At 39.2% G+C, this 12,621-nt stretch overlaps 1 protein-coding gene across 2 annotated transcripts in view; it reads right to left on the reverse strand.

Moving 5' to 3' along the window:
• Positions 1-11,989, reverse strand: part of RASGEF1A (RasGEF domain family member 1A) — a 159,173-nt gene extending 147,184 nt beyond the window's left edge. For both annotated transcript variants that reach the window (XM_051800919.1, XM_051800917.1), the window contains exon 1: positions 11,489-11,989. The gene's annotated coding sequence lies outside the window, so the exon portion shown is untranslated. The remainder of the gene's footprint in view (positions 1-11,488) is intronic.
• Between the last annotated feature and the right edge of the window lie 632 nt (positions 11,990-12,621).

The following is a 12,621-nucleotide window of genomic DNA, read 5'->3' on the forward strand; positions in this document are numbered from 1 at the left end:
TCCAGCTAAACATTCTTCAAAATAGTATTAAAAATCTCCATCCTATGTTGCTCCAGGCCAGTAGCCCAGGAGCTTATTTCACAACCTAATCTTTATAAACCATGAACTAGTATCAATGTTAGATGGCTGGGGGAAGGTAATTTATAGGCTTTTATACTGGATAGGGCTTTCTTTTGCCATACTGTGATGCTGAAGGAATTGGACAATTTTTTTGTCAAAGTCTTTGATAGTTTGAGGCTAGATTATTTCATGCTGAGTTTCTGGAGTAACTGTGCCAGCAAACCAAGGAAATCTTACGTTCCGCTAGTTGTCCTATTCCCCAGGTACAGGGAAATTCTGTCCCAGAGTTGTCAAAGTCTGGCTTATAAACTTCTTGGCAGCTTCCAATGTCACTCCATTCCACAAAAGGGCTTTCCAGGACCTTTTGTGCACTAGGTGCTTCTCTGGAAATTGTTCTGGATTTCTGCATAGATCCTGCAATCAGCAGGATCTTCCTCAGTCAGTCCATGCACCCAGCCCTCGGGAGAGGGATCCACAGGGGATGTGACCTTAGTGAGACTGAATGGTGGGGTAGGTAGTTGTACAGTTTACTACCATTCAGAATTATACTTACTGTAGGTCAAACAAGTTTATAATAAAATATTTTTAAATAGTCCTGCAATGCTGATAAGGTAGTAATGGGCATTATTTTTTGTGTAGCCTTCTTTCTCATTGCTCCAGTCTGGTTGTTTTGCTCAGGTGATTCTGTAATACAAGGTCAGTTCATTCATTACTAGAAAACAATGTTTCTTTCTCCCCAGAGTTTAATTTCTCAGCCTCAGAGATGCTGCATTGTAAGACAATAAATGGTTAGAATTGATTTTTGAAAGTTATTGTTCAGGATCATTGTTCAGTATGTTCCAAGGTTGCTACATCATACTTTTTTATAATTACTATCTCCACAAATTTATTTTGTATGATTGGGTGATTTGAACTACGTTATAATTTCGTGTGTTGTTCTTTTTTCTGTTTTTAGTTTTACAGCCCCCCCTCACAAGCAATTTCATCAGACAATCTAATTAAGAAATCAATTACAGTAGATAACTAAGTCTTATACTGAATGCCATGTAAGTATAGAGTATAATCATTTGTCTAAATAGTGCTGCATGTTTTGACTTGAAACAATTTGTCCCTCATAGTTAATTTATAAGTTTCAGTTGTGTTTGGACTTCAGATGAGTGTTGGCAAGAGGAAGGAGGTAATCACTGTGCAAGCTTGTGGCACTACTTGGTGACTTCCAGCAAGATATATCATTACCCTCAAGAATTTGTGATTAAAAATTACTCCTCCTCTTTTCAGTTTCGGTCAGCAGAACATTGAATCTAATTTTATACCAGTGCTGACCTAATTTTAGGAAACTGAGTTCCTGTGGGTCCTGTATTAGTCCCTAGCCTATTTTCTGTGAGCCCCTCTTACAAGGAAATATGGGGCTTGCCTTGAAGTCTAAAAAACTTAACCAAAGGCAAAACTTACAGCTGTTTTCATGTAGGCTCTTGTTACTTGCATGAGCTGTACCCTGCTGTAACCTTTCTTTTAAGGTTTTCTTTAGGTAGTGGTTATTCTGATTTATTGCTGCTTATGGACACAGTAAAAGATGGAGCACAAAAGGAAATCAAATTACCTGAATTCCTTTCAACTAAATAAATTTCTCAATCATTCTTATTTCAACTGCTAGCACTCAAGTCTGCTTGAGTATGTCTCATTATGATGTGAAAGTTTAGGTCCATAAATAATAAATTGAATGTATCATAGCTAATCAAACAAATAGTTTCTAGGAAGAGCAAGTGATTTCACTCACTTAGATCCTTATTTATTGCACAAACATTTGTACAAATTGGAGATGGGGGGAGCATTATCTTCAACCATTTCTTTTGGATCACAGACAATCCCTTCTTTTTTAATCAGTGATGACTCTTACAGAAATAGCTAGAGAACAGAATGAGCTTACAGAAAGAAAGTGCTCCTTTCAGGGAAGCTAAGCACATCATGCCTGCTTCCCTTTGACACAGCAACATGCCATTGTTTGGTTATTGCTTACATGCTTTTCCTATTTTGATGTACCTGAGTTGTTGCTCTTGAATAGTATCCATTGTCTATGATAAGCTGTGAATAGGGGATGATGGAATGGTGGCTTCCTGGAAAGGAGCAGAATTAATCTTCAGAATTCCCCATCCCTTATAAAAGGCCTTCTTACAATTTGAAAACTGACAACTGGCTTGGAAAAAAGCCCTGTTGGATTGTCCATTTAGGCACATTTTTAGGCTGGAAGCTTTTACACTAGTTACAAATATATTGATTTTTAAAAAGAAATTATTGACCTTTAAAACCCTGGAGTCAGCTGCTGCCTGGCTTATTGGAGACATTTGGTTATTTATATTCAGAGAGCTGGCAGTTTTGAGTCAGACCCTAAGCAGTGATCAGAAGTGAGGGGTGGTGATTAAAACACTGTATTTACATGAAATATAATTACACAAGATTGACTGCAGAAGGCTGAGATACCACTTACAGGACATAAGTCTTTATTCCAGAGTGGGGACCTTAAACCTAATTTCCTCTCTTCTTCAACCACCTCTCTGGAACAATTCTCATACTATCTGCAATTTGAAAAAGTTAGTTTATTCTTCTCTTCTGTGCCTTTCCCCCTTGTGCTGTCACAACAGTAGTAACATTTTAGTAATATTAGGCCCTACTGTCTAAGCAGTTTAGTACTCACAGGCACGTGTGCAATGTAGGTTTCTTATAAAGGGACGAATGTATGTACCACTAATTGTCATATTTACTCAAGGACAACTGGGCTATCTCTTCTGTGCCTTGTTGTATTTACATTTTCAGCTCAGAAAATAAATTGTTTCCTAAGTTCAGGCAGAGGACCAATTTTCTGGCTGTCAAAAAATATCAAGAAGCAGTATATGAATGGGATATTAGTCACTGTGAGTTAACAACAAAGATCTGAGAATGGATGTTATTTAGTGACTATAGCTTGATGATAGATTAAATAGTACATATTGGATTGCTTTTCTGTTGATTTTTCTTCTGGTTTTCCTTACTTTAAATGCTCAGCTAGTATCACAGAATTTTTCATCCCCAGCAGTTAACTGGCCTAGAAGGCTTGGCTCTGGCAATCTAAGATGTTCAATGGAAAGAGGTTGTAATGATTTAGCATGACTCTGAGTCACAACAGGTGAAAATCAAATCCCCACTTAGTACTACAGCTTTCAGTTTTTATACTAGTGATATACTAGCACCCACATTTCTTCCCTTCAGTACTTCTTTCTTCAGCAGACTACAGTTCTGTATAACTACTATAACTAAATAGTAAAACTACTATAACTAAATAGCATAACTATTATTTCAGTACTTTTAAGGAGATGTTTGCACCATGTTTCTCGTGTTTCAGTGGTTGCTCCTTGGTCCTTTTCTTTCTTTTGTGCATCACAGAAATCGCTATCCCATACCTCCACGATCTACAAACTCTGCTCCTTCTAGACAGACACCCTTGTGTATTGGCAGTGGGAGACTAAAATGCAGTGTGGTTTCTGCTGTCTTGACAATTTATGGATACTGAACTGTCCAACAGAAGGATCAGAATTCATGATTCCTGTCCCACTGTCACAGAGAAAATCCATTTGTCCTGCAGTGCTTCAGAATGTGATTGACAGGACGATGAAAGATGTTGAATTGATTTTTGTAATGTGCAATAAACTGATGTGACAGTGACAACCATCTTTTGCTATGGTACCAGTTCTCTAACAGCATCAGCCTCCATGCCCTACCCCCTTGGTCCCACCAGCAGACATTATCCCTGCATCCATTCCATGAGGACTATTAGCTGAAGGTGCTTTGTCAGAAGCTTTGGATCTAAAGACATATGTTCTAGTTCCTGCCCTCAGTAATGGACCACAGGACAGCCTTGGCCAAAGGCTGGACTCAATGATCTTGGAGATCTTTTCTAACCTTTGAGATTCTGTGATTCTATGATTAGTATTTGTTTTCCTTTTTTTTTTTTTTTTGTATTAATTTGTGTCTTAATCCTTATTTGTTCGCTGATTCTTCCCTAAATCCACTGTAAGTGTTGGAAATGTTGAGAGTAAAGGAGGGGAGAAAATACTTTTTTTTTCTCTTTTCCTTCCCTCATTTCTTTCCTTCATTTTGCAGTGTCTGTTGCTTCCTTTCTGCCTCAGCTCTGTTCATTTTATTCATTAGCAGAAGCAATGCTACAAACATTTTTCAGGCAGCTACAGGGAGTGCAGAGAATGGCTGAGGGAGCTGAGGAATTTTCTCTGTCTGTAAATCCTACTATAATGCTGCACAGGGTTGTCTCTCCTCATCCTGTTCTTTCCTACTGTGCAAAAGACATACTGTACATACATGGTATGTATGCATTTGACTCTAAAGAACTTTATACATTTCCTTTGCAAGAAATTGCATAGAGTGAATATTTGAATTTGCATTTACCTTTTGAGGTGCAGCACTGACAAGCTTTTGATTAGTGCTAAACCTAGAAGAACGAAAATATGCTGAGGAAAAAGTACATTATTCGGGCAGGAAAACCCAAAAATTAATATTATGATGTTGTTGTAATTTTCCTGAGACTTCTGAAATTATCAGTTTGGAGGTTTTTTAATAGCAAGTTGTAGAAGTACCTGTCATCTGTGTTGAATTCTAGCTCATGTCCTCTAATCACTTTCCCCTTCTTTTTTAAGTTTCTCATAGCTTTCTGTGAGAAATACATTTTGAGATTAAATTGCTGGGCTTAGCCAGGATGAATGTGTTGCCAGGTAGGGGGCTTCAGGTTAGCTGGTTTGAGCAGACAGGAATGATCCCACTGTGTTGTGATCAGCAATTGTAAGGTCCTGCACTTGCAGCCTGTATTATCATTTTTGAGATCTGAAACTATTTTTATAATAATGGACTTATCTATACAAGATACTAGGTTTGACACAGGTAAAATTGGATGAAATGACAGGGTTACTGTGGTATGCTGGAAGTCAGACTCAGTTATTCAGTGGTCCCATTTGACTTTAATATTTATGGATCTTTCTGTTAGTTTTTTCCTTTTTTTTCATCAAATATCAAACTTCATCGAAAGCAGAAACGTCCAACTTAATTATTTTCAACTCCTGAGGTTTCAAACCCATTAAACAGCAGAGAAGCTCAGTAATTGTTTTATTACTAATACTGAAAGTGTAATAATACTAGTGGCAACAGAGGGCAATGAGCAAAACAATGAGAACAATGTAAATAGCATCATTAAAGCTGTTTCACAAAAGATAAACACCAATGCCAGGGTAGTATTTCAGACCACAGATAATTAGTTTAATTAACTCTTTCTTTCATTTCCCTGGTGCAGGAACTAGCCATAGCAGTATTAGGCTTTCTTAGAAGTGCAAAGCTTTCTGCATTATTTCCTCTCCTCTCACATCAGTTACCAGCTGTAATGAAGTTAACAAATGTAACATAATAGATGCTTTCTGCAGTTCTTGGTAACATCGAGGTTGTCTTTTTTTAGTTGTGTCCTGGCCCAGTTCTGTTCCATTCTGGCCTCCAAGAGCAGTAGATTGGATATGCACAGTTCCTGGTGCCTCCTGGCAGGATATGGCACTGCTCTGCTGCACACCACTGCAGTGGTGTCCCTCAGAAGGAGGCCTGAACTGTGTCCTGGCATGGCAGGGTCCTGTGTGTTCCATGACCTCAACTGTGTCCTGGAGTTTATGGGATAATGTCTTGTTTACTCTATATTCAGTATATTAGACACAATATAGTAGTGATTGTAAAATTGTGAGCGTGTAGTTGTAAGCAAAGCAGAACTTGTAGATGTTTAGAAACTGAGGAAAGGCAAGTCTGCTCAAAGCTTCCATGTTCTTTTCTGTTCATGTGAGGATGCCTATTTAAATTTATTATTTCTTCTAGAACCTTGCCTCAAAGATGATCAGATGTGATTTGTGAAGCTGTGGTTGTATTTCTGTTTCTAGGGTGTGTTTTTGCTTCTTTAGCATCTGAGACTTTTATGGTGTCATACATGTACATGTATGTAAACACAACACAGTTTCATATGATTTTTGAGTGTTTTATCTTTTTAAATTACATGACAGAACTTGTAATGTTTAGGACCTAGAAAAAAGCTGGAGTCTTTTTGTTGTAAAAGATGGAAAGAAGTCTTTAACAGAGTTACAGATCTCGTTTTCTGTTACCACCACACGCACTTGGTGCTCTTGTACATCTTGATGCATTGATCTTGTCCCATAAAACTCCGGTATCTCTGCAGCATGCAAATTCATAATTTGCTATATGGTTTCAAGTACTGGGTAGCTCTGGGCTTCCTTTATAAATCACAAATCTCAATAATTTTGTTAGTAAAACTTGCTCGTGGGTGGCTTTTACTCTGGTTGTTTCACCGTGTGGATCATGGCATTGTCCTCTGGGTAACCTACAGATCACTTGGATGATACACACTTTGCTAAATGTTGCCCAACGTTGCTGGTGCCCTTAGGAATAGGAACATTTTTCTCAAACACACACCACTAACACAAAAGGGTTGGGAAAGACACAAAGAGAAATAGGAAGGAAAAGCTGCGTAGACCTTGCTGAATATAATCAAAAATACAGATTATATCTAACATCCATTTCAGATGTGTCACAGTGGAAGTGCTCTAGAGAATGTACTCTTCGCTCTCAGAGGTGTTTCCCTTTGAACAACTGTTGGTTTATGCACACAGATTGTCTTTAACACAGCATTCCTAAACTAGCCAACAACTCAGTCATGAAATTGCCTCAAAACCTAAAGAGAATACATGTCTAGCCTACTTAGTTGCTTCATAATTTTGGGAGTTTAAATTACAATCAAAGGAAAACAAACAAGCAAGCTGATGTTGAGTGAAAAGACTTTTCACATGTTAATGAAATGAATAAGAAAAATGTATTCTCCTGTTGTTTTAGTTGTTGAAAGATATCAGTTTTCACAAATCCAAATTATATGATAAAGCTCAAAAGTATCGGAAAAGCTGCTTTGTGGTGAACACAGTATTGTTTTTATTTTGTTTGGGCAAGAAAGAACTAAAATGGTGCTTTGGAAACTGCATCGTCTGTGTTTTATTTCAGAGAAAATACAGAGCACTGTTTGGATTAAACAAATACAGAAATAATACAGATTTTCATGGAAAATATATTAGTCCTAACAAAATAATTAAATAGAAACTTAAAATTCCTGACTTTATTGTAAAGAAGAGTCTGTTAAAACTCAGTTGTGATTGGAATTGGGCATAATACCTTGTATTTATTTAATTATGTTATACTGTTTTCACACATATATCCTGAGATACATTATGCACTTATGATATTAATTCTTTATGGTTCAGTTGGATGTACTCTTCAGTGGTGTAGGTGGTTGAAGGTTCAAATTCTGTTGGACTGAAAACACTACAGGAGTGTGGTAAAGTTGAGCAAGGCAAAAATTGAAGACAAAGAAAGCAGTAACACTTCTCCAACAAATACATTCACCCCTAAATTATAGGGTATTTGAAAGATATCAGGAAAATTTTTTCACCCAGATGGTGGTTGGACACTGGAACAGGCTCCCCAGGGCAGTGGCACAGCACTTAGGCTGGTAGAGTTCAAGAAGCATTTAGACAATGCTCTCAGGCACATGGTGTGATTTCTGGGGTATCCTGTGCAGGGCCAGGAGTTGGACTCGATGATCCTTATGGGTCTCTTCCAACTCAGCATATTCCGATTCCATGATTCTAAGATTTCTTTATTCTGGTGAAAGAAAAATGCTCTCCTCAAAAGGTAATGCCTAATCATGAGGGTTGGACGCCTGTTTTGCATCATGTACATGCCTTACTTTCATCCTTATGAATGTCCTCAGTCTTAGGCTAAGATTAGATTTGATCTTAACTGATCAGACTATGTCACAAGAAGTTTCTGGAAAGCCATATAGCAAGTGTGAAAATGTCCTCTGTTCTAAAAATAGGGCCTATGTAAAGTTCAGTTTGAAGTACCATATTAATGATGATTAATAGAACTCTTCAAAATGTTACCTGTAGGCACAGCTTGCTTACCTTATAACAAAGTACTGTGCAGTGGGAAGGAGGGCATCTTGACTCTGTTCAGGGTGCAATGAATAGATCTACACCTGCTTGAGTTACAGTGACATTAATAGTGAACTATGAAAGTGGCTAAGTGTGCTTGTTGCAATGGAGAATGAAACTTTATCCATTTTTGCAAGCCTATATGCAGAATATGGTTCACTGAGTATTTGGGATGAATTTTGTACCTTTGTAGAAGTTGTTATCAAAAACTGGTACGTTCCTGATGTGTAAACCTTGTTGATTTGTTTAGAGCTCTTCATCTTTGGATGAGATTTTACGTTCCAATGAAATATAGAGAAATAGCAGAGAACTGAAGTGAAGCAGCTTCTATTTAAGCTGATTTTTTGAGCTGAAGGGCTTGGCTGAACATTTGTCTTTTCTGAATAAAACCAGTTATAAGACTAAATCCACTTAACTAACCACAGCAAAACTTCTGCCTCTCCTGCCTTCAGTTTGTGGAGGTGAAACGACAAGAGGGATGTGAAACTCGGAGCTGAGGGGATTCCTGGCCACCCATCAAAGCAGCTGCCTGACTCCACTTAGCTGGTTTGTGGCTGGTTTAATCTTTTTAGACTCAATCAGAGCTCCAGAGTTGAGCATCTGTGTCTTAGGGGTGTTTCATACCAATTCCAGTATAGCAGCTATGCTTCTTATTGTCCCTTGAACATTTCACATGGATGGTAGATTCTCCATTTGGAATAAAATTTGGAGGTAGGACTGTAGGTAGCAGTAGGTGCTGGCTGCTCTTTGCAGTCCACTAATTTTCCTCTTGCTGTTCTCCTAGCTTACCAGTAAATTAATGCCCCAAGAGCCCCCGATCACAGCGAAATAGCATTGGAAGTACTTGTTTGTTTATTTTGGTGAAAATATTACACCAGAGATTAAACTTCACAGGAGGACCAGTGATAACCCCATGCAACTCATATAAGTTTTACCACCTGGACCATAGCCTGGCCATTTTTCTATCGGTGATATTAAATGCCATACGTTTCCTTAATAATTCACGTTGCAACAAAGAAGCCTCAAATTAAAGCATGTGTTGTGCTTTACAAACAGCCCCTTGCACATGTGCTGACTTTGCAGCTGCTTCCTGCAGTCTTTGACTTCTGTAATTAGAACAACTGGTCAGCCCAGCTAATGATATTAAACTGACTGGTCTAGAATGTCATTTATCTCAAGGGTTTAATTTGCTGAATACAGGGCAGCACAATACAAGGTTTGCATGTGTGATGGATGTAACTGTATTTTTTTAGCTCTTGTTGCTAAGCTACAATAAACTGTTATCACAGTAAATTGTCTGCATTTAAATGGACTGAGATTCCACCTGAAAGGAGCCACACACATGAAAACAGATAATATACTGGTGTCTCAAAAGAAAGGAAAATAGCACAGAAAAACCCAACTTGTGAACAGGTTAATTTTCTATTCTAGACAGTAACCAGACAGGCTCAAAAATAGCTGTTTAGACCCCAGGCCCCCAGAGACTATGACATGTGCTACAGTAGCAAGTGACTAAGAGCTTGCAAACAATAAATAGCTACTAATTTAAAAGTAAGTAGCATGACTGTTATCAACTGCTTAAAAACCGAATCACAATGATCTGTTGTCTGAACTGTGCTTTAGAATTACTTTCCCTGGAAATAATCTGATAACTTCGCAGTCAGGTGTCATATCTAAATGCTAAGAAAAAAAAGTAGATTATAAAAAAAATGTACTGAAGTCTCTGCAGTTGTCCAAATGGTTAAAAATAAAGCTTTCCACTTTTACAAGTGGAAAAATGTACCATGTTCTGATGGAAATTGATGTAGAATCCATGATGAGACATCAAGCTGTTGTCCTACCTCTTCCTGAAGCTCTGTACCTAAGTCCTGTAAGTTCTCTGAAATAAGAATCTTTTTTCTCCTAATCTATTTTAAAGATTGCATGGATGAGCAGTAACTAAGGGGAGTGTTTACTGGTGCCATGTTGGAGTTCATTCCAAAAATATTCATACTGGGTCAAGAGACTGTGGTCTTGATGACTACCTGGAAGCTCAATGGTGTTTGGTGTCAACTACTGATACCTGTTTGTTCATATCTGTACATGTGATCAATGTGGGACCTGTCATCTTCTTTGAGCAGAGATTCCTTTTCATGGCAATAATGCCAGGGCAGTTTTTTGTGGGTTTAAAAGTCAACTCTTAATAAGCCTATTGCCAGTACACAGCAGGTCTGAACAAATAGAATGTGTAAAGTATTGCAGAAAAATACCATATTATGTATAAGAAACACAGGTAAATTCAGTTACAGTTGTGACACTTTCCACAGTACAGAGAACATGTAAACCAAACCAAATGTCTTCCACTGCAGTTACACCATTAAAGATCCGAAGGCAAGACTGTGAGATTCTGCAGTGTACCCTAGCTAGTCTGTTATTCTGTTTATAGATTTAGAAAAGCATGCTGCTGGATTGATTTTAAAGGTGTCACCCTCTGAAGTAAGCCATTTGGTAAAAAGCACTGGATTGACAGAAATGAAGCTGTAGACGTTCAGTGAAAGCTTTTCATTAAAATCACCACTAAAACCCATCAATCCGCCCCAGCAGAAACCTGCTTAGATAACTCTGCTAGAAATACTGTACCTCCTCAGAAAATGGAAGAAGAGCATTTTGCCAGGATTTCAGAATGGGGAGAAGCAGCTTCTCCCTTTACTTTAAATTGCTATGCCAGAGACATTAACTGTCCTTGCAAAAACCCTCCTGCAACGCTGAATTTTTGATTCACAGCAGAAAAAATAGAGAGGAATGCAGACAGAATATGTAGTGCAGCACTGCCTGTGCTTCAACAGACTTGTTCTGGTGGTTTCAGTGAGCACTAGTTTTGAAAAGCCTGAAAATGGATCGTATCTATATGATCCTGTGAGAACCCCTCGGAGAGAGGGGAAACGACAGGGAAGCGTTTCTGTGCACTGTGGAATTCCAACTCATTAAAGTGATGAAACAACTGCTGTGGGAATGAATCCACACGGAGTCCATGACAGGCGCCTGGTACGCTACATTCCCAGCAGCAGAACACAAAAGGCTGATCATTTAGCAATATTGAGAAGCTTCTTGTATCCACAGGAGCAGGTGGTAGTACAGCAGTAAAAGTTGCATTAAGGGGACAAAATGCAGTCACTGGGTTGTATTTTGACCTGCTCTCTCTCCCCCCGGGTGCAGCTGGGTGGTACACACAGGGTTAACACCAGAAGGACACACTGATGGCATGTAATGCCAGGTGTTCAGACACTCACCGAATTAGTTACAGTGCCAGCTTTTGTACACGGCTTGGCACCCTCAGAGCGTCGGGTGGCATTAGGGTAAAAAAAGACTTTTAAATCTCTTACCTTGGTCTAGTCCACTGTAGCTTTTTGGTTGTTCTCCGTCCACTATCAGCAAAAGAGAAATTAATGCCAGATTCCAGTGAGTCATCCTAAATGACAGAGTAGGCTCACTCTTCGCACCGGCTGCTGGCTGCCTCCGCTGTGTGACAGCTGCCGGCTGGCTGGGGAACAAGCGTGTCCCATTCTGCAGCCTGCGGCAGGGGGAGAGGGGAAGGCAGCACCGGGGAGAGGAGGTGGGAGAGAAAGCCGGAGAGAAGGACCAAAAGAGAGAGAGGAGAGAGGCAGAGGCAGGAATATACCATGTGGCTGCGTGCTCCCCTTCTCTGCCTGGTGCTCAGCCTCGCAGTGCGCTGCCGAAAAGTTACTTTTTAATATGTGATGCACTCTCCGATTTTAGAGCCTCCCTGCTCCTGTCCTCTTTTCAGTCTGTGCTCGGAGGAACTTCTGGGCATTTCGGCAATTACATTATCATCTCCCTCTTTTGGAGCCTGGCACGGATGCTGTATGCAGAATGTGCTCAGTAAAGGAAGTCTGTCTGTGGCTGTGTGAGAAGCAGCACTTGGTTTCTTGCAGCAGTTTTATAGGCTGTTTATCTGAGAGTGGGAAACCAAGGGCAAGGGCAGTAATTTTGGCATCAGATGGCAAAGAAATAAAAAAAAAATACGTTGGGAGCCACTAAACTGTACACAAGATAAATTGGGGAGGGACACATTTCGTGGTTACTCCTAACACAAGAAGGTTGGGATAATTTCTGAGTCTCTGGTTTACCATCTTAGACATGTTGCAGATCAGAAATCAGTGCTAGACAGAACTCTTCCTGGGTATTGCCAAAATAATTCTCAAGAGGCAATAGCAAGCTATTGGAGCGGGTAACATTGCACTAAATGGCAGGGATTTCTCTGGACAAACACTGCTTGTTTCTAATCACCTTAAGTCTCCAAAGTATGTTTTTAATTTCATTACACTCACACCCCTTGTATGCATATGTTTGCTTATACAAATATTTTTTAGGAAACTAATACACCTTCACAGAAATTGGTGATGGCTGTAAATACTTTAGTGTAGTAGAAGTGGGAGAAGTATTTAGGTTCCCACTGTTTGCTAACTAGTTTATTGAATCTGGAAGGCTTTTGTGG

The sequence above is a fragment of the Manacus candei genome, unplaced genomic scaffold (assembly GCF_025592945.1).
Source record: "Manacus candei isolate 608988 ecotype Guabito, Panama unplaced genomic scaffold, ASM2559294v1 h1tg000050l, whole genome shotgun sequence".
NCBI classification, from domain to species: Eukaryota; Metazoa; Chordata; class Aves; order Passeriformes; family Pipridae; genus Manacus; species Manacus candei.